The sequence below is a fragment of the Mirounga angustirostris genome, unplaced genomic scaffold (assembly GCF_029215605.1).
Source record: "Mirounga angustirostris isolate CCGP_5_RB_7025 unplaced genomic scaffold, mMirAng1.0.hap1 SCAF_7, whole genome shotgun sequence".
NCBI classification, from domain to species: Eukaryota; Metazoa; Chordata; class Mammalia; order Carnivora; family Phocidae; genus Mirounga; species Mirounga angustirostris.
The window spans coordinates 92,875,271-92,898,286 of NW_026991715.1; the positions used below are offsets into that span (position 1 = coordinate 92,875,271).

The 23,016-nt window shown below is 44.3% G+C and overlaps 1 non-coding gene across 4 annotated transcripts; it reads right to left on the reverse strand.

Annotated features, from left to right (window-relative positions):
• Positions 1 to 8,089: 8,089 nt before the first annotated feature.
• Positions 8,090 to 16,604, reverse strand: LOC123861767 (uncharacterized). Of its 4 annotated transcripts, XR_010413214.1 has the most exons (6): positions 16,495 to 16,541; positions 15,710 to 16,095; positions 15,154 to 15,256; positions 12,635 to 12,958; positions 9,116 to 9,248; positions 8,090 to 8,408 (listed from the first exon to the last, which is right to left on the reverse strand). It is a non-coding gene; the product is annotated as an uncharacterized LOC123861767 (transcript). The 4 variants fall into 4 exon arrangements; XR_010413212.1 differs by lacking the exon at positions 15,154 to 15,256 and having other exon boundaries at positions 15,710 to 15,890; positions 16,495 to 16,594; XR_010413211.1 differs by lacking the exon at positions 15,154 to 15,256 and having other exon boundaries at positions 16,495 to 16,539.
• Positions 16,605 to 23,016: the final 6,412 nt, after the last annotated feature.

Consider the following 23,016-nt stretch of genomic DNA (forward strand, 5'->3'; position numbering starts at 1 on the left):
GCGTGACCAGCGCGCGCAAAGACCCGCCTCTCGCGCCCCACGTGACCTGCGCGCCGGACTCAGCCCCTCCCTAAATCCCGCGTACTTTACATATGGACCACAGTTTCCGTGCAGTAGCCGTGTGTCCTTACCTGGAATTACCTCCTGATTTCTTCATTAAGCAGAATGGATTCCTGGATTAAATGGGAAGTTTGACCAATAACCTTTAACATTATGTACCAACTTTTCAAACATAATTCCAAACTTTCACCTAGCCAGTAATATAGGAAACTAGATGGTCATCTTTGTGCTCATACTGCTCTCCCAAAATAGCCTAAGCAGAAATTCTAACGTCCTTAAGTTCCAGTCCAAGCGCTGGCTTCTCCAAGACCTATTTCATTATGTTAGTGTGTCTCTTGTGGCCGTATATTTTAACCAACCCTATTGGAGGCAAACTCCTTGAGGACAGGCACTGTTTAACAGATCATTGCTCCTGAAGAGTATTATACATAGAATGTGCTCAATAGACACCTGTAACTGATCTGAGTAATTAAGAAAGAATGAGGTCAGGCAGAACTAAGAGAAAAAAGTCTACTCCTTTCTATTTTTTTCTTAATTTGTTTTTAATTGTGGTAAAATATACATAAAATCCACCATCTTAGCCATCAAGTGTAAAGTCCAGTAGCATTAAGTATATTCACTTGTTGTGTGCCCAATCTCCAGAACTTTTTCATAACCATAAAACAACTCCCCATTCTCCCTTCCCCCAGCCCCTGGCAACACCCATCCTACCTTCTGTTAAGTTTGACTACTCTAGATACCTGATACAAGTGGAATCATACAATATTTTTCTTTTTGTGACTGCCTGGATTCACTTAGCATAATATCCTCAAGCTTGATCCATGTTGTAGCGTGTCAGAATTTCCTTCCTTTTCAAAGCTGAGTAACATTCTACTGTATGTAGATGCCATATTTTGTTTCTCCATTCATCTGAAGATGGATATTTGAGTTGCTTCCATTTTTTTTAGCTGTTATGGATTTTTTCCTGTCTCTTTTTTTTTTTTTTAAGATATTTTTTATTTATTTATTTGCCACAGATAGAGAGCACAAGTAGGCAGAGAGGCAGGCAGAGGGAAAGGGAGAAGGAGGCTCTCTGCTGAGCAGGGAGCCCGATGCGGGGCTTGATCCCAGGACCCTGGGATCATGACCTGAGCCAAAGGCAGCTGCTTAACCAACTGAGCCACCCAGACGCCCCTTCCTGTCTCTTAAATGAAGGCAAATATTTTCTTTTAAGTTGATTCCATTAAGTCTAACCTTTGCCTCATCTTCTTGGCAACTTCTTTAAGAACCAGGTGTTGGGGAGCATAGGGAAGTGGCCATTCAGACATTAGTTTTGTGTAAATCTGTTTCATCCTCTGTGAAATGAGAAAATTCCCTTATCTTGGTATTACAATTGTGGGCTAGTATTGGCCAATAGCTCCCTCTATCAGTCAATCTGTCAAAAACATTTTATCACACATTGTGAATAAAAACTGGTGTCCAAGGCCAGGAACTAAGATTCAGTGACCCACCAAATGAAATATTCTCTGCCTTCAAGGCACTTAAAGTCTACTTCAGGAAATGTCAGTATGGCTCAAGGACCCCAGGGGAGTCTCCAGGACTCTCCCAGCAAGTCTGTAAGGGCCTCTCTGTTCTAACTACCAATCTGTGTAAAGCTGAATTTTCTTCCTATGCTTTACCGGAAACATGTTGCAACAGAGTGAATGCAGAAGCATTACTAAGAATCCATTTGTCTTCTATTAAGCCAGACATTAAGGAATTTTGCAAAAATGTAACAGAATGTCATTCTTCCCACTACACTTCTAAATTTTGACTTGGAAAAGAGTTATTTTCCATTAAAAAAATGTTCTTTCTGTTAACATATTATAGGTTTATTATTATTTTAAAATGAATCTAAAATAAATGTTAAATTTTTGTTCTAATTTATAATATGGTAAATTATATGATCGATGTAACCCACATAAAAGTAAGATTTGGGGTCCACAATAATTTTTAAATGTGTAAAGAGGTGTTGAGACCAAAAAGTCTGAGATCAACTTCCAGAGGAAAAACCTCCAAGCAACCCCAAAAGGATAAAGTAAAGAACTGACTGAAATGCTACCATGCAACCACACCAATCCCCTTTCCCAAGCCCAGCCCTGTAAATAAAAACAGGCATGCAAAGTCACAAAGCCATGGAGTCATAGAGCTCCTTTCAAGCAGATCTGGAAGCCTGGAAGTTACTGGAGAAGCTGAAAGCTCCAGCAGGCTTTACAACTCATTTGCTCAGCACATATGTATGGAACATGCCCTGTGGGTGACCACCATTCATTTCTTGTGTGGCAGCCATATGCCATTGAACCATGTGTTTTGAATTACCTCTCATTCAATATTCACGACACCTATTATGATCTTATTAAATCCATTTTACATATTAGGAAAGAGAGGCTCAGGTTTGTAACTTGCCTAAAGTCTGTTTTAAGTAACAGAACTGGGATCTAAATATTGGTCTTTGGACGCCATGGTGGCTCAATTGGTTAAGTGTCTGCCTTTGACTCAGGTCATGATCTCAGGGTCCTGGGATCAAGTTCCGCATCAGGCTCCCTGCTCAGGTCTGCTTCTCCCTCTCCCCCTACCTCCTGCTCTTGCGCTCTCAAATAAATAAAATCTTTAAAAAATAATAAATGTAGGTCTTCATGGCTCCTGTTCTTTCTACTAAGCCATACTGCCTATTTCAGACATCAAGTCAGCCAAAAAACCCTAAATTATACACAGCTTAACAAGACAGAGACATCTAATTCCTAAGATGAGACCTGTGAAAACCTATTCTGGAACTAGCTGCTCTCCTGCTTGGGGTAGGCTACGATGGTTGACTTAGTTAATTCTGAAGGCCAAAGAGTATTTTACCTAATATATCTGCATATTTATATTGTAATTATGGTGTTCAAGCAGTAAATCAACTTTATATTATAGAGCTGTTTACATTTGGATGACCTGCCTTTCTCATGAAGACTTCTTCATGGATCAGACTTCATACATGCATAGAATATTTCTGGAAGGATACAAAAGGAACTGGAAACACTGACTGCTTCTGGGCAGAGCTGAGTAACCAAGAATCACAGGGACAAGGAAACTTACTTTTCACTATGTAACTTTTGTACCTTACCATATGTATTACTTCTTTTAAAAAAACTAATTTAACAGAACAATGAACAAAACAAGCCACCAGATGGGAAGTGCTCAAAGTCCATAGTATCAGCAGAGTATGGTACACTCTTGGTTGGTAGAGTTCTGCCCAGTTCCCAGTATATTCAATTACTTGCCTGCCCAACTACACTGAGAGCTCTGTAGCTGAGTATCTCGTGCCTGAGCGCAATATGAAAGCAGACATTCAGAAGCAGTTATCTGAAGTTTAAAAGTTTGGAAGCTTCCCAAAATAGCATAGGGGACTCACTCAAGTGAGTGGACATCTGCAAATTCAATGAAAAGGTTAGTAGGAAACTGCTTAATTCAAAGTCATTCCAGAAAACATGCTAAAATCCTTGGGCCTGAATCCTGATAGGCCAACCCACCCATCTGGCCTTCTCCAGTGCCCATTTCCTACAGCAGCCAAACACAATACTACTGCCCTTAAATCCTCCCCTTCATTCAAGAACTAGTATTTGAGGAGCCTGGCTGGTTTGGTTGGTAGAGCATGTGACTCTTGTTCTTGGGGTTGTGAGTTTGAGCCCCACGTTGGGTGTAGAGATTACTTAAAAATAAAATCTTGGGGCACCTGGGTGGCTCAGTCGTTAAGCGTCTGCCTTCAGCTCAAGTCATGATCCAGGGTCCTAGGATTGAGCCCCGCATCGGGCTCCCTGCTCAGCAGGAAGCCTGCTACTCCCTCTCCCACTCCCCCTGCTTGTGTTCCCTCTCTCACTGTGTCTGTCAAATAAATAAAATCTTTAAAAAAAAAAAAATAAATAAAATCTTAAACACACCCCCCCCCAAAAAAGCCAAGAACCAGTGTTCATCTGAACTCCTGAGAAAAATTTTCCCTCTGCTCTTGCAAACTCCCTGCCAATCTCCTCTAAAAGACAATAGTTAAAATTTGCTGAGCTCTCTGTGCTTCACATGCAGTATCTCAAGTATTTAAGTCTGACAACTCTTTGAAATAGGCACTCTTATTATTTCCATCTTCTAAATGACAAAACAGAGGGCCAGAGGTTAAGCAATTTGCCTGAGGTCACACAGCTAGGAACTGACAGAGCTGGCATTAGAACTCATGTGTGATGCTGATCTCCTGCTCTTGACCATGCACTATGACTCACCCTGCTCAGTTTAAGTAGTCGGGTAGGATCTGGTTGCCTGTGAAGGCTGGTGGTGAGGATTACAGATTTCAAACCTCTTATCTATCATTTGTATTGAACAAATTGCTAAAAACAAGCCAAGTCCAACTCCTAGGAAACATCATAATTTAAGTTTATTGATGAGAATAATGGCTGGAGCCTAGGGCCCAGACCAGGCTATCAAAATATATCATCCTTACTATAAATTTAACGTAGTATGAAATCCAACTTTTATGCAACTTTTGGGATACTAAATTATGTGTTGAGAATCAAGACAAAACTCAAAATTAGAAAAAACAAACTACAGACCTTACTGTTTACCTACTCACTAATGATAACACGCACCTACTTTATATGCTGCATGTATACATACTTTACTTTTTTTTTTTGATACAGAGAGAGAGGGAGAGAGCGAGGGGAAAGAGGGGCAGAGGGATAGGGAGAGAGAGAATTCCAAACAGGCTCTGCATCCAGAGCAAGCCCAATGCAGGGCTCCACCTCAAGACCCTGAGATCATGACTGGAGCCAAAATTAAGAGTAAGATGCTTAATCAACTGAACCACCCAGCCGCCCCTACTTTACATATATCATAATCCACAATTTCCCAAAGTTAACTGGTTGTAAGCATCACACAAGAGCCATGTCAGAAATATACATGCACTCAAGACTTGAAGAGGTCTCTCCTCAGAATTACTGCACGGAGGAATCAACACCAAGCAAGGGGGCGGAGACTAATATTAGCAAGCATCCGAGTGACTCCTAAAGTCAGGAGAGTCTGGTGGACCACTACTTTTAGCTTTTACATTTGATAAGCATTTTCACAAAGAGAAACATTTTTAGCTTCTTACCTAGATAGGGAAACAAGCTCATTAAAAATGCCCGAAAACCAAAGCAGAATTTGAATCCAGATCCCTGTGGCTTTGGAGCCAAGAAAATATCATTCTGCCTACTTTTAAAAAAAAATCAATGCCCCAAAGGGCGCCTGGGTGGCTCAGTTGGTTGCGTGACTGCCTTCATCTCAGGTCATGATCCTGGAGTCCCGGGGATCGAGTCCCGCATCGGGCTCCCTGCTCAGCAGTGAGTCTGCTTCTCCCTCTGACCCTACCCCCTCTCATGCTCTATCTCATTCTCTCTTTCAAATAAATAAATAAATAAAATCTTTTTTTTTTTTTTAAGATGTTATTTATTTATTTGACAGAGAGAGACACAGCAAGAGAGGGAACACAAGCAGGGGGAGTGGGAGAGGGAGAAGCAGGCTTCCCGCCGAGCAGGGAGCCCGACGCAGGGCTCGATCCCAGGACCCTGGGATCATGACCTGAGCCGAAGGCAGACGCTCAATGACTGAGCCACCCAGGCGCCCCAATAAATAAATAAAATCTTAAAAAAAAAAAAAAAATCAATGCCCCCAAATCAGAGAATGCATACTGAATTTTGTGGTTTGTGGTTCCATTGATTTTTTTTTGTGAAAAATCTTTATCTCTTTCAGTGCAAAATGCATGTCAGAATTGGAAATATAAATAAACAATAGCAATATTAGCATTTGAACACTCACATTTTTCAGAGTCCTCAGAAAGAGCCTATTTGATCCTGCCATTTTCCATGAGACAGGAGGGCAGTGCAGGTATTAACTATACGCTTTACTACCAAGAGAATGGAAGCTCAGAGGTAAGTAACTTGCGCAAAGGCTTACGACTGTCCTGTGGCAGAGATGGTGACAATGTTTTTCACACTAAGTAGCACTGCTGCTACAAATATATAGGTTCTTCTCCCTGCACACAAATGTCCAGTCTCTTGTCAGACTGCGGTACAGGGCTGACAGGGTGAAAGAAGAACACCAGAGAGGGATGGCTAAAGTGGGATGTGGGTAGTCTTTGATGCAGTCAGGCCGGGTTCAAATCTTAACTCTATCTCTTGTGTTCTCTGGGAACTGGACAATTAATCTAAGCTCATTTTTCTTCACCAGGCAAATTGGGAAGTAAGAGACTCAATCAACATTCACTAAGAAACTCCAATGTGTCAGGCCACGTATCACTAGAGTCATAAAAGGCATTTTATAATTGTATGCATTTTCATCATTTATGAATTTTAATCAATAATTTATCACCGCAGCAAGAAAGGATTTTATTTACTTTTAATTTTTTTTTAAGTAGGCTCCATGCCCAGTGCGGAGCCCAATGTGGGGCTGAACTCACAATCTTGAAGATTGAGACCTGAGCTGAGATCAGGAGTCAGACGCTTAACTGACTGAGCCACCCAGGCGCCCCAAGGGATTTTGGATGTGGATCTGGAGCTAAATCTTGAAGGGTAACTAGAAGTTACATAAGCAGAGTTAGGGGTCCCCAGAAAAACAAAGAGAAGTCATTTTAGGCCCAGCTATTTTCCATGATCTATGCCTACCTGGCTCTTGCCCTAGCACACTTCTTGCAGTACTGCCTACGAGGTGTCAGAATTATAAAGAAAAACAAAAATGTCAATAGTTCAGGACTTTAAGGGAACAAAGAGAATGCAAAAACTAACAGATTCTAGTAGGCCAGGAAATGGCCTAACCATATCAGAGATAATAAATCAGTGGCAAAACTCCCAGGGCTGTTTCAAAAGTAAGCAAGGCGCTGCATTCCTTCCAAGATAAGGAGCCCAAGACTCAATCCCGTTTATATTGGCTCTCAGAGCTTGCCCCTATTCCTTTCCCCTTGTCCAACAGCTACCTCTGCTTCATTATAATGTTAAAATCCCCACCCAAGGAGGAGAACAAACCTCATTAATATAACATACAATGCTCGTATAGATGTTTCCTTAAGACATGTGCACAACTGCATGCCCACCTCTACCTACAATGAAGAAACTCCCCTTTCTGAATATTCATCATAACCCTAAATAAAAGAAACCTACTCACCCCTATTTGGGGAGTCATGGTTTTGGAAGCTATTCCCTGTGATCTGATTTGCTGCAAATAAACTTTCTTTTGTATAACACCACCTGGTGTAGTCTCTAACTCCCAAAGGAGTGAACTCACGTTAGGTTGGTTGCAGTTAGACCTGGAGTCCAAAACTCAAGATGCCAGTGGGGGCCTGGCAAGTTGGGTACACGAGTGGTGCAGACTGGATAGGGACAGTCAGCCTGTGAGCTCCACACAACTGATGCTGGGTTGGACTGGGGCCCCATGTAACCAGATGAAGCAAGATCTGGATTTCTCCATGAAATCCTTCAACTTTTAAATGTTGGAAATTGACCTATTAAAATTATGAAAACAGAAGGAGAAACATAATCTGTCTGTGAGCCAAATATTGCCTCCAGGCTGTCGTCAGTTTCCTGAGTTAGCTCCAGGTGAGAGGAAGGACATTTCAGTCATTTGGAAATGCATTTGCAAAGTCAAGACCTTGGGAAGGGCAACCTGGTCAGAGAGCTGCACGCCATTTGGTTTGGTTGGAGCACAAGGGAGAGGAAACGAGCCAGGGAGCAATCCGTCAGACTTGAGACCAGAGCAGCACCCGACACTCAGTGAGATCTTCTATGTGCCAGTTCACATGATGACCACCACTAAGTGGGGCAAACTCCTAAATTAGGGACCAGAGCCCTGTCCTGCCCACCCCATCAGCCATGAGGGTTCAGGCAGGAACAAAGCCATGCTACCACTTCCATTCTGCTGCTCAGTACGTTAAAACATGGGAAAGAATGTTTTTTCTGGGAAATGTTCATGGGAAAGATGGATTTTATCTATAAAACAATGCAAACTCCCTGTGGAATTAGGAAACATTTTCAATTGTTATTCATAAAATTAGTAATCAAAACAGTAAAAGTGGATTTACAAAGCTACATTATCAATAGCAAAACAGGAAGGAGATGAAATGTTTGGCAGATGTCTTGAAGAGTTTCAAAGGAACACACACCGGCTAAAGGTCTACAGTTAAACTGTGCTTGCACAACAGGTTACATTCACTCCTGCATTTTCTCAATAAGTTCTTCCTTATATTTGCCTTTCTCTTTTCCAACCTGTCGAGATTTGGCTTTGTGTTCGAGAATTTTTTTCCGATCTTTGTCCAGCTTTAGCCTGGTGATAACCACCTGTTAAGGGTAAGAAAACATCTTTATTATTATTTTTTTTTTTTAAGGAAAGGATTTATAACTACAATTATTTTGTACAGAAGAGCTTTTCCCAACAATAGCAATACCCCCTAACTCCTGAGGATCTAAGAGACCAGTTAGATAGTTTAGTGATATCAAATACTGGGCTGGGAAAAATTATACTGCCAGCATGTTTCTGGTTCGTCTATCACCCTTTGGCCGGCAAAATGCATTGTTCTTTAAACATGTGCATTCCCACCAGCTACTGGACCACAGGTCACAAGGATAAGTAAGACCCTCACCACTCTGCCCTTATCTGAAACTCTGGAGGAGAAAGACCCTACAATACAGTATGTGAAACAGGAGTACAAATGAAAAACATCCTATTACACCAGGTGGGTGGTGAGGGTCATAGGAAGAGATGTTCTCAATTCTCCCTCTGGACATCATCCAGTAGGAAAGTGACGCCTACAGTACCTGGAACCCTCTTGCAACCTGCTCGAAGACAGAGCCTTCACCAAGGATGACAAAACAGAGAAGAAAAGAATCTGGATCCTAGGTCAATGAATCGATCAAGCCTGCCTGACCTCCCTCTAGAAGTCTTTCCCTGAGTAGGGCCACCTGAGTAGACAGTCCCAACACACTGATAACTCTGACAACAGCACTAAGCTACACAGCTGCTACCACCGTTTGGTCCCAGGCCATACCTTGCTCGGGTGAATGCCCACATGGACAGTTGTCCCATTAGCCTTCTTACGCTGTACGCGCTCGATGTAGATGACATATTTCTTTCTGTACACCTGGACCACCTTGCCAATTTGCTGACCTTTGTAGTGTGTCCTCGAACCACCGAAGAGAAAACACAAAAGAAAAATTTCCCCCCATTCTAATATGTGAACATCACAGTGAGGAAACTAATTATCAGGAATACACAGACTAACATATAACTTTTTGCACAAAAGCATATTAACCCCTTGCAGTCAAAAGTCAGCTATTTTTTGGCTATAAATCTGCTCTGTGTTGTTCTAAGTCAGGTGAAAATTCTTCACCTGAATTTTTTTCTTATCTGAAACAAAAAATTGCTTGAACTAGGATGGCCACCACAGACCTAGTCCTGAGAGTAAAAAAGTATAATCACTATACACCCAAAACTAACACAATCTTATATATCAATTATATCTCGGTTAAATAAAAGTAAAATTTAAGACAGAAAAAATATAATCATTCTCAAGTGATTAAATGGAGAAGGATGATTAAAGATACTATACTGAGACTCTCCTTCAACCATTTAAAATGTTTTCAAAAAACAATTTATGACCAAGGAAAATGCTCAAGATAAGACCTTTAGAGAAAAAAGAAAAGAAAACAAAGCTTTATATGAAATATAGTCTGAATCTTGTCTATGTATGTTTCAGATATATGGCATATAACACGATGGGATGGAAATATATCTAAATGTCAATAATGGTTGCCACGAAGTAGGATTACGGATGACTTTTTACAAAACATATTATTCTTCCATATTTCAAGATTTTTAAAAAATTTTTATTTATTTTTTAAAGATTTTATTTATTTATTCATGAGAGACAGAGAGAGAGAAAGAGAGAGACAGAGGGAGAAGCAGGCTCTCCGCTAAGCAGGGAGCCCGATGCAGGACTCAATTCCAGGACTCTGGGATCATGACCTGAGCCGAAGGCAGATGCTTAACCATCTTAGCCACCCAGGCGCCCAAGATTTTTTTTTTTAAAGGAGGCTCCACACTCGGCGTGGAGTCCAACGTGGGGCTTGAACTCACAACCTTGCACTTAAGACCTGAGCTGAGATCAAGAGTCAGACGCTCAACTGACTGAGCTACCCAGGTGCCCCTAAATTTCAAGATTTCTATAATTAACACAAATATTTTATAGTCAGAAAAAAATTAAAATGTTAAATTAAAATCTCTTGGGTTGTTTTCATATACTAAAAATCTTACTCACACTCCAACACTATTCAAAACCAACTAGATTACGGTTTCCCTGAAGGCACAAGCCTATTAAACAGGAGCCACAATATAGCTGATGCTGATTATAAGAAACATAAAGGAAATAAGCACATATAAAAAACTAGAGAATTTCAATACTCCTAAAATGTCTATTTAGATTGTTCAGCTTACTTACCAAGGTGATTTTCAGGTTGAAAAGAGAACAGCCACGCCTCACTGAAAATCCACCACACTCTATATGACCAGAGACTCTTACGTGAAATGTGGAAAAGTCTGTGAAAAAGCCCCTCTTAACCATCATCAAGACTGAAGAAAGAGTTTAATAAAATGAGTCCAAAGGAACACCCTGGTTAAAGAGAACTGGACAAACACTAGATCCAGCGAGGAGAGGGATAGGACAAGACTAACCCAGCTGGCCTGGAAAGGGGAGGGAGAAGACGCAAAGATGATATCCAGAGTCTGGCTGAGCAACTGGACGGATGGATAGGCCTTTCCCAGAGGCATGGAACATGGGGGAAGAAACATTTTAGGAGAAAACAGTGTAGTTGGGAACATGCTGAATTTGAGGCATCTTGGGACATTCTAGTGGAGAATTCCATACACAGCTGGAAGTCCAACTGGGTCGGCAACAAAGACCCGGGAGTCCTCCAAAGATGGTAATTTGGAGCCTGATTTTGCTCAGGGAGCTTGTGGTATGAAGGCAGAATGCAGAAAGCCGAGAAAAGCCAACATTTTGGAAAAGCTTATAAGGGAGACTGAAATGGCCACAGAGAATGGGAAGCTGGGGGAATGTGGGGTACTGCAGCCAAGGAAAGAATATCAAATGCCAAGGAGTGGTCATCCACAGGAAGGATAAAGGAACAAATGTGACAACAAGCTGGTCACTGGTGATCATGGCTAGTGTGCTTCAGTGGAACAGAGGGATGAAGCCATTTACAGTAAGACAATGAATTCACCAGAGATGAGAAGGTCACGGAGGTCAGGCAACAAAAAAGAGAAATTCTCTGGCCTCATCTTAATGTAATGGGTAATAATCAGTTAACTAATAAACATGCAAATATATAATCACTAACTGGAATAGGGCACATGGGAACTTACTGGATCGTAACTATGGTGATGGCTACGTGGCTTTTCATCTGCCAAAACTCACCCGTGCATTTTACTGTATGTAAATTATGCCTCAGTTTTATTTATTTTTCATTTGTGGAAACATTTAATAATTCACTAACGTTGCACAGAAATACAATAACAAGGGCGAAGGGGAGTGTTGGAGTGACTGAAGTTAACAGGTACAAAATCATGATTACAGAAAGTTTCAGACTTCAGAAGGGGGCAGGGCAGAGATCGCAAGTGTTTTGAAAGAGAAAGGTATTCATCTGGTTCCGAAACGGGAAGGAGTGGCTCTGAGACGACATACATTGTGCATGAGTGACCATATGAAGATCTGAAAAACTGCCCTGTTGGCTAGAGATATCAGTTAGTTGTCTGGGAGAGGAACCAAAAGGTTTTCACCATTTGATAGCAATTGGAGGCTACTACAGATTTCTAAAGAGAGTAATGTGTAAAAAGTTGAGAAGCTAGAGGCAGGGGACTCTTGAAATAATCTGGATACAAAATCACTGAAGCTACAAATGAATGTAAAGATGACAGGCCACATTAAAAAGCAGTAAATCCTGGGCACAGGATGAGGATGAAGGAGATGGGTTAGAGAAGTTTAAGCGTATCAGCCTTGGAGGAAGCACGAGGAGGCAGCTGCCAGGCACAAGGGGAAATTAGGCCAAGCTGAAGTGTTCTTGCAAAGGAGATAATGAGTTCTAAAAAACCAATCCAAAACATAAGAGAACGGGCAAGAAGGAGCAGGAATGCAAACCGAACTGAATGTGCAGATTTGCAGGTGTACAGGTCAAAACGAGTGCCACAATTTCAGGGGGTGGAGGGAGCAGTGTGCTACAGAGAAAGAAGAACTAGGCAAGGGTAAAAGGTCACAGGCAAAAGGTGAAGGAGCTTCACAGGCCAGAGAACTGGCAAACCCTTATCAAGGAGAACCTTGATGTGGCCTTAACATGGAAGCCAGAAAGGAAAGAATTCTGATGTGTACCTCCTTGGCTGTCAGTCATGGCTCCTCTGAGCTTATCCTGAACTCGCCTAGAATCCTCAAGAGTTACCAAAGGCAGAAAAGATGTGTTCCTCTCAAGAGTCCAGCTTTCAATCAGTGTCTTCAGAGAATAGGTTTCAAAATTCTGACCTTGAGAGCCAGGGTAGAGATGCCCTCTCCAACCCTGCTGGGATGAGGCGACCAGTTCACATTATCTCAAGAGGCAGCTGGGACTTCAATTCATTTTGCTTCAGTTCCATGAGCAGAGTGGTGGAGTCAAAGCTCCGGTCTGACTGAAGGTTGAAAGGACTTCCAGCTGTGATGCCGTGACTTGGCACACCTGTTCTGGAACCACACCTGGATCCTGGACTCAGGGAGCAGGGTGAGCGCAGACAGGCACTGGCACGGGCAGATGTCGGGGTACACGGTCTGGAGGAAGATGAGCTCCAGCAGCTGCAGGTGGGCCCAGTATGCCTCAGTTTAAAAAGAAATAAAATCAAACTGTGTTCACTGCTAGCAAGCAAATATAAATACAGGGTGCTATGATACCATGCTGATTAATGTATCTGGGAAGGCTTTTCTGGGGAATTGACATTTAAGATAACATTTGAAAAATGAGGAGTCATTCAGGTAAAGGGGAAAAGGAAGAGCACTCCAGGCAGAGGGAGCCTTCTGGGCAAAGACCCCGAGGGAGGAAAGATCAAGGCATACTTAAGGACCTGAAAAGGCCAGTGTGTTTGAAGTACAGAACATGTGGGGACATAATAGGATGAGATGAAGCTGGACAAGCAGACCAGGACTGGGGCACATGGGGCCTTGTTGTCAATGATTTTATTTTTTTTTTAAAGATTTTTTATTTATTTATTCATGAGAGACAGAGAGAGAGACAGAGGCAGAGGGAGAAGCAGGCTCCCCGCGGTGCAGGGAGCCCGATGCGGGACTCGATCCCAGGACCCTGGGATCATGACCTGAGCCGAAGGCAGACGCTTAACCAACTGAGCCACCCAGGCGTCCCAATGATTTTAGATTTATAGTAAGCAGTCAACCACCAATGATAGGTTCTAAGCAGAATCTAATTTGCCAAAAATGTCCCTCTGTGAAGAATGTTTGACCAGGATAAGAGTGAAAGCTAGTGTCTTGAACTAAACTGGAAATGTAAAGAAAGACTTATTTTAGAGAGAGAATCAATTAAGGTTAAGTAATGGATTAGATGTGGGTTAGGAAGACAGAGACATTAGGGAGAATTTAAAGGTTTATGGCACAGGCAAGTGAAAAAGTGATGCTTATTGAAGTGTGAAAGATGGGAGGAAAAGCAGATTATAGACAGAAGCAGTGTTCCGGTCAAGAGTACTCCCGGATTGGAAGCTTGAGACGACTATGAGGTTTTTAAATAAAGACATTCCACGCATAGTTAGATCTACAGGTCTGTGCTCTGGAAAATGGTTTGGGCTGGGATATAAAAGAGGGAGTTAGCATAGGGCAGACGTTTGGATCTCGGAATAGATAATATCACCCAGGGAGGCAATGTAGGCAAGATGAGATGTTAGACCAGGTGTAGAACCTGACAAACTCCAACATTTAGAGATCAGAGGAGACCAGCAAAGGAATCTGAGAAGTCAAAAGTAAACGGAGCCTGAACGGTCACAGAAGCCAAAAAGCCAAACTATTTCAAGAAGTAAGGCAGTGCTACCAATGCCAAATGCTACTGAGAAAGTCAAGCATGATGAGACCAAGATGTGTCCACCGGATTTAGTCACAAACAGGTTATTTGTGACCTCAGCCAAAAGCAGTTTCTATAAAGTAGTGAGATACAAATCAGATTGGAGAGGGTCTAGGCATAAATGGGAAGGTGAGGAAGTGTAGACAACTCTTTTGAGGACACTGGCCATACATGCAGAACAGAGGAGTAGTAGCTAGAAGGAAATGGGGGACTGGGAAGAGAATTTAAACTTTCTAGTTTTCTTGCAAAATCAAGAATCTGACAAGGAGCCTGCATTTCCCTATAGTAGCAATGGGTTGGAGGTATACCACAATCTCCTTTAAATGAGGCATGAGCTTTCCAGTTGCTATTTTCTTGCCATCAGCCAACCTCCCTTTTTTAATTTGCCTACCTAGCCCTTATACACATTTGCAATTCCCCCATTCTAGAACATGTCTGATGGGAAGGACCTAGAAGAGAATTTGCAACTGTTGATCATACCTCTAAACTATACTTCCCACTCTATTCCTCTCATTCCCTCCGGCCAAATTATCCCCTGGTTTCAAGCTTCTCAAAGTGTTCCTCAAAGCTTCAAAGTGTCCCTGTGCCTTAGAAGATACACCAAATCCCTTAACCTTATCCCATTTCATTATCTAAAACAATGGTTCTCAATTAGGGGAAGGGGGGGTGGATTTTGCTCCCTAGGGACATTTGACAAGATCTGGAAATATTTTCGCTTGTCACAAATGTGAGGAGGTACTACAGGCATCTAGTGGGGAGAAGCATCCAGTCCAAGATGTCAACAGTGCTGACGCTGGGAATCCCTGCTCTAAAATGTTGAGCTCCATGGTGACAGGTGCCTTGTCAGTCCTGCTTACTGCTAGTGTCTAGAACAGTGCCAACTCCGTAAACTCTCAAGGAGTTAATCTACCCCGGCTATTTCAGTCATCCCCCACTCTCCCTTTCTTACCACACATCCAAAGCTCTAGGAAGAACAGACAGCTTATACTTTCTCACAAGGATCATTCTCTTTCATAATTTCATGCTTCTGACTTGCTGCTTCCCTCTTCTCTCTGCCAAATCCAGTACCACCAAATGCCCAACCTCTGCTAAACCCAATACTCCTGAGACATTACTCTTACCACAGCACTTTCTCCTGGAGAATTTGGTTCAAAGAGTCACCCTGAGCAAAGCCTGGAAAACTTGCAGCCAAGGGACTAAATCGAAAAGCAAAGTTTTGCTTGGCTGGTATGGTATACTATTTTTTTAAAAAACAATCATTATTAAAGAATTGCATGGGCATGCTCTCTATTAAGCTGGGTAGGCACATCTCAATTAAGATGGGGTAGGCACACTGGTGGTTGTGGGCCCCATCTCCGGTTCGACACATCTGCAGGGTGACATTATTTGCCAGGGTCGTGAAGGCATGTGAGTCTACGACTTCCCCACGTCCCAGCACACATGACACTCTTAGGCAGCGCCAGAGCGACATGCAGGGGGGTAACGAGAGCCTGAGGGACACCAACCTGGACCTCGTCGTCCTTGCGGATGGGCACGCAGCGGACGCTGTACTTCTGTCGCAGCTCCTTGGAGAGCGGTATATATACCAGCCAAGCAAAACTTTGCTTTTCGATTTAAGTTTTCGATGCAAGTTTTCCAGGCTTTGCTCAGGGTGACTCTTTGAACCAAATTCTCCAGGAGAAAGTGCTGTGGTAAGAGTAATGTCTCAGTAGTATTGGGTTTAGCAGAGGTTGGGCATTTGGTGGTACTGGATTTGGCAGAGAGAAGAGGGAAGCATGGAGAGTGGGGAAGACATGATCTTCCTGCGCACGTGCGAGGGCGCACTGAAGTGCCGTTTGCGGTTTTTGCTGCAGTCCGAGGTAACGAAGGGGTTAAACCTCAGGCTGACCGTCTGCGAAGAGAGGCGTGGGAAGGAGGAAAGGGTGCTCGGCTGGGTACCAGGGCCTGCTCGCCATCCAGGACACGCCTCCCCACCGCCGCCCAAGGGCTCTACGGGAGGAGGTGGCCTCGGGGGAAGGTGCCTGCGGGAGGACAACGGCGGAAGCGAAGGGTCTGGGCGTTACACAGAGTAAGGCGAGCGCGGGCAGCGCCTGCCTGACCAGAGGGGCCGTGGGAAGAGGGCGGCACTGGGACCTCCAGGCTGACTGGGAGGCAGATTGGAACAGGAGAACGCCCGGTCGGAGGTCCCGCAAAGAGATCTTTGGGGAGGTGGGCGGCCCCGCGGACGTGGGGGAAGGACCCAACGGGGCGGAGAGCTTCTCACTCGGACAAAACACCAGCCTCTACTTACCTTGGCGCCCGTTGCGTTCAGACCCTGAGCGCGCAAGGCCGGAAGTGAGGGCTTCCTGGCCGCGCCAGCGTACGAAGGAAGCGGAGCCCCATTCCTGTCGGAGCGAGACTGCGTGGCGCCCCCTGCGACGTGGGGTGGGATCACAGTGCCTCTTTCCAAGGGGCCCATTTCAGGGCTGGGCGGCTTTGGGGGTCCCGCCAGGACCCACAGAGTTGGCACCGCCGGGGAGAACGGGCATACTTCTGTGGGGCCTGCAATAGAGGCCTACTGGTGTTTTAAAAATAGGCACACCAGAGTCTCTTTCTTATCCCAAACTTTTTCTTTGCCTCTTGTTACCCTCTGCTGAGGTGATTTAGATGTTAAATATTAGTTGTTAGATGCTTTGGGCATTCATGATCCAAACGCAATCCGCTGACTTGCTCCTTCGAAATCACTGAGAAGCTTGCTCAAAATGCAAATTTTTGTGATCCATCGCAGGCCTACGAAACCAGGCAATGGTAGGCCCAGGTTTTAAAGCAAGCACTCCCCTCCTCCCGTCCAACCAAAGATTTTAAGGTGCAACGTTTGGAGATCGTGAGAACCAACCACCTGGTCTTGCAAAACTTCCCCCCAGTTTTTTAGCCCTGCTGGGTGATGTAGGAAAGACCTTAGGTTCCAAGCCGACAGCCAATAAAGAATTCTTGAGATGTCTTTGGCGCAAAAAGGTGATTTTATTAAAGCACGGGGACAGGACCCGTAGGCAGAAAGAGCTGCGCTGGGGTCATGAGGAGTGGCACATTATATACTTTCAAGTTGGGAGTGGGTTAGGGATAGCGTAAGTCTCTAAGGAATTTTTTTTAAAGATTTTATTTATTTATTTGACAGAGAGAGACACAGCGAGAGAGGGAACACAAATAGGGGGAGTGGGAGAGGGAGAAGCAGGCTTCCCGCGGAGCAGGGAGCCCGATGTGGGGCTGGACCCCAGGACCCTGGGATCATGACCTCAGCCGAAGGCAGACGCTCAATGAACCACCCAGGCGCCCCTCTAAGGAATTTTGGAAGCAAGGTTTCTAGGACCTTGAGCGGGCTGGTTATTGTTGGGAACAGGTCATTTATTACTGTCTAATAAAACCTTAGTCATGAGACCCTTCCTATGTACACACTGGGCCATATGCTTGCGGGTTGATTACCAACACATATCTTGGGGGGTTTAGAGATAAAGGAAGTTTCCAAAGGAATTTTTATATGTTAAAGTAGACTTACAGGATCCTGGAGGTCGGGTTAAGGTTGCCTTTTGCAGGTATTAACACCTGGGCAGTTGAATCCCTACAGAAATATCTCTCTGCCTGTTTCAAGGACTTGTCAATGGGCTTTGGGTAGTAAGGAAATTAGAAAATTTTTCTTCTGCCTTTGTTTCCAACATCACTGGGGAGAGCTGGGGTTGTAGAATCAGACCTGGACCCAGGTGCCTCTTCATGTGGCTGGACCTTGGGGAGATGCCTCCATGTTTCTGAGCCTCAGTTTTCTCATCTGTGAAACGGGGATGATCTTAGCAGGTGACTCATAGAGTTGTTATGAGGATTAAATGAGTTAATCCGTTGGGAGTGTTTAGAACTCAATTACAGTAAGCTGTTATTCCTTATGAAAGCAGAGGGGCTTGCTCCAGGCCAGCCCTAAACCCAGGCCTCACATCCACGAGTCCTCACTTTCAGACTTTCGCTATTAACCCCCGATGACGCAAACTGTAAGCTTTCTATGTTTGATGTAAACACGTTCCACGCACCTTGCGGTAAAAACCCTCTGGGCCCCTGCCGGATCTGACCGGCAGGTTAGTGGCCACTGCCCCGCCCCGCTCGCCCCAGCCCCGCCCACCCAAGGTCCCTCCGCGTCCCCGCCCCGCCCCGCCCCGCCCCACCCAGTCGTGTCCGAGCTCCGCCTCCCCTCCCGGAAAGACCGCCAGGAGGCGCGGGCGCCACCCCCCCGGCTAGTGAGGCTACTGGGAATGAAAGGTCTCGCTGTGCGGGAGACTCGCAGTGAAGGACCGACTCATTCATTGAAAGAATTGATTCATTCATTCAGTTCATATGTATTAAGCACCTACTTTGTGCCACATGTCAGATAGAACACTTTGTGTTGCTCAGTTAACAAATGGACACCCTGAAATTGAGAGAGGAGTTTGTCTTGCCAGACTTAGGCAGGTCCCCTGCTCTCCGTTTATTAGTGTCTTCAGGAATATGATGACACAATTGTTAAACACCAGCATTTACTCATACTCATGACCAACCAGGGCATCTACCGTGATCCCTGAACCTGCCGGGTCCTATTTTAGGTCTCACTCCGGAACCCCCGCAGTGTTGGAGACTTCTGGCTCTCAGACTCAGAGAGGATGACCAATACTTGTGCTGTTTGGAGAAGCCATGGAAGCAGGGTAAGCAGTGTGAAATTTGTTGAGGCAATAGCAATTGAAAGGCCATCAGGCTCCCAGAGTAAAGAGGCTGGGTGGGGGGGGGGGGGGCGGCGCGGGACGGGGGGGAGAAGCATAAGAAAGGAGGATCTTAAATGTCTTCACCACAAAAAAGAAATGGCAATTATGTGAGGTGATGGAAATGTAAACTAAGCTACTATGGTAATCATTTTGCAATACCTGAGTGTATCAACTCAACCTCTGTACACCTTAAACTCACAGTAGTATAGGTCACCATGAGGACAGATCATCACAACCCAGGATAATCAAGGTATGTTCATGATCAACCAGGGCAGGGAGGCACTTCTTTATACTCCTCACCCCACACTCAGTAAAATTAAGACAGGTGCAATGACATCACCAGATAAGATCTTGAGAGCCTGAGGCTCTGTCACTCTAATGAGGACTTAGTGGAATTGGCTACTATCTTGCCTCGTGTCCACTGTTGGAAACATGCACAGGAGCTGATACAGAACCCTGGGACCTAGGACAGTGCTAGCACAGAGGAAATGCCCAGGGAATATTTTTATGTCTCTGAGGCAGAGGGTGGTATAGTGGGGAAATCTATGAGCCCTGATTCTGATTGCCTGGGTTTGGATCTCCATCACTTCCTGCCTGTGTAGCTTTGGGTAAGGTATTTAGCCTCTTGGTTACTCACTTTCCTCATCAGAGAAATGGGAATAATAATAGTATTTACCTCATTGGTTTGGTGCCAGGATGAAATGAACCCTTAGCACAATACCTGGCACAAAGTAAGCACTTAATAAAGGGTAGAAATTATTAAACGAATAGTAATGGCTAATGTTACCTGGCTGAGCATTTAATGTCAGGTATTGTGCTAAGTTTTACAGATGTCACCTTATTTAATCTGGTAAACAATCCTCTGAATTGTTCCTTTTACAGGTGAAAAAACAGGTTCTGTGGGACGCCTGGGTGGCTCAGTCAGTTAAGTGTCCCACTTTTGATTTTGGCTCAGGTCATGATCTCAGGGTCACGAGATCAAGTCCTGTCCAGCTCCCTGCTCAGTGGGGAGTATGATCCAGGATTCTCTCTCTCCCTCTGTCCCTACCCACCCTCACGCCCGCACTCCCACGCACACGTGCGTGCTCTCAAATGAATCTTTTAAGGAAAAAAAACAGGTTCTGAATGATTTTGTTTTTAACTTTTTTTTTTTTAAGTAGGCTCCACACCCAGTGTGGGGCTTGAACTCATGACCCTGAGATCAAGAGCCCCATGCTCTACCGACTGAGCCAGCCAGGTGCCCCAAATAGGTTCTGAATGAGACAGGAGCAGAGGATGAACGTGATCCACCATTAGATACTCAATATGCTTATTGTTATCTTGAAGCCAATAACGATAACGATGAGATCCACAGTCATTAACATAGGAAGAGGTCTATTGTGGAAAAGAGTAAACTACAAAATAATATGAACAGCGTGATCCCATTCTGTTTATGGAAGGATATCACTACAATGTTAACAATGATTGCCTCTGATTAGTGGAATCAGGGCCCACTTTAATTTTTCCTTTCTGTTCTTTTTTGATTTTCCTCCAGTGGGGCCACGAGGATGTATTATTTGTGTAATTAAAATGTTTTAAGGGCCTTACATTTTTTTTTAAAGATTTTATTTATTTATTTGATAGAGAGAGGGAGAGAGGGAACACAAGCAGGAGGAGTGGGAGAGGGAGAAGCAGGCTTCCCGCATGGAGCAGGGAGCCCAATGTGGGGCTCGATCCCAGGACCCTGGGATCATGACCTGAGCCGAAGGCAGACCTTAACGACTGAGCCACCCAGGCGTCCCGAAGGGCCTTATATTTTTAAGAGGATCCCCAAATGTTCAATTTAGCTTCCCTTGTAGGCTGTTTAAAAAGGAAGAAAACAAAAACAAACGTACCCTGACCACTTTCAATTTCCCCCTTTTTGGGGGGTGGGGTCAGTTCCCTCTTTGGAGGCGGGTAAGATGCTCTTGGGAACTGAGGCAGAACCATACAATTCTTCATAACCCTGGAGTCAGGCAGACATGAGTTTGAATTCCAGCTTCACCACCTGCTGGCTGTGTGATGGAGAAAATTTACTAAATCTGTTTTGTCCTTTGTAAAAAGGAGGGAACACCCACTGGGTAGGATGGCTGTGAACAATCATCACTCCTTGCCTGGAGCATGGAGAATGCCCAACCTTTGGTAGCTATTTCTACAAGAGAGAAGATAATAATAACTTATTTTGGTCAGAATAAAGTGCATGACCTCATCACTACATGACTGACCAAAGACAACTGCTGGGGAGAGAAAAAGGTCTTGGGGGAGTGTTCTCCTTCACACAGTGCCCCTCTCGCATTCCTGGACCAGGGCAGCTATCTGCTGGAGCAGCTAATGAGGCAATTTCTTAAGAAGGGATTAGGACCACCGGTGGCCTGCCACATCGAGAAAATGTGTCTCTTTGTTTCTGGCAAGAATCAAAAACGAATCTGTGACATACAGTAATAAAAACGAACGACAGCTGCCACTTATAAGCACCACTGCCACATCCCGCTTCTTCCCAAGCTTCACACCTGCTCTGTGCTACCAGCCCCCTCAGGCAGCATGGGCTGCAGGACTTGAGCAGCTCTCTTCTCTGATACACCTCTGTAACTTCACCTCCCGTGCAACTGCAACCCGTCCCCCCTGCCTGAGCCACCACAGCCCCTAACCTCTGACCCCCTCTAGGAGTCTGTGCTCTAATTCCCGATTGAGAAATCCTCTTACACGAGAACGTTGTAATCTGCTCTTGGTTAGACAATGGAAAGAATTGGTTTAAGAGAGAAATGACACGTATCTTAAACGTTTTATGTCCACTTAAAAAACATTCACCAATCTTTTGACCCTGAAGCAGGGTTTTATCATTGAGAAACTCTGTTGGCGTTCTCCTTCACTTTCCTTGCATAAACCGTGTCCTTACATAAATCAACCTGAGAGTTCCAGTTTTGGGTGGCTTTAACGTGGAGTGAGAACTGAGACCCTTTCCACGTGAATGTGGAATCCTCAAGGACGTCCCCCTGCACCACCCTCCCCACCCCCCGCCCCTGCCCCAAGTCTTTTCAGTAAGGAGTCTTGCTCATATCTTATTCGGGAGCATTTTGAGGAAGGGGTGGCAACCTGCTGTTATCAGGTCTCTGCAAAGTATACAACTTAGTTGGACTAGAGTTTCTCATTTTTCAATCCTATTTCACTGGTTAGCTAAGTCTCAGCATTACAGCATAATGCACAGCTGACATAAACAGGTTTGGGAACACATGTCTGACTACCAGTAGGCAGATTACTCTTGACCTCTGGCTCTGAGGGTCACGGTAACTCTAGTATCAGGATGTTAACGAGAGAATGGGGAGAATCAGTGAAGAGTTTCTTGCAGACTGGTTCACTCCCACATTCATTCCTGATGGAATGATCCACATTTGTGCTGTTCCAGGTGAGGGCCTCGAAGGACTGGACAACAGGATGGTAAATAGCTGTGTAAATCTCCTTCTCATAGCTGATGATGGTCTCCCTTTGCTGAGCTGAAGGCTGAACAAGGAATGCCAGATCCTTGGAAATCGAGAAGAGTTTATGATAAACACTTCATTTATGCAGCCTTGGCTCAAAGCTATGGGAAAACATGTCAGCCCTGTCCTCAAAGATATTATATCCTATTCAGAATACCTATATGAAACTTCCATTTTTGAAGATTTACCATGCACCCCTTTTCTGCATACATGAACTCGTTCTGATCCAGTATGACTTACTTGCACATATTATAGATTTAATTTCGACAACAGCCCCATGAGACTGTTTCATTACGCTCCCCATTTTCACCTGAGAAATAAAGAGGCACTGAGTGGTAGGGACCTGGCCTGGGTCTACCCAGCTAGAAACTGGCAGATTCAGGTATATTCTGTAGGGATTCAATAAAGGGCTGGCTCCAAGGGGTCTTGACTTTCTGATCATCCTCACAGATCCTTTCCACATTTCTCAATTTTTCTCCTCTAGAATTAAATTCCATTCTGACTGTGATCCCAGCCTCCAGGCTAGTCAGCCTCAATCAAGTAGAAAGAAACACACATCAATAC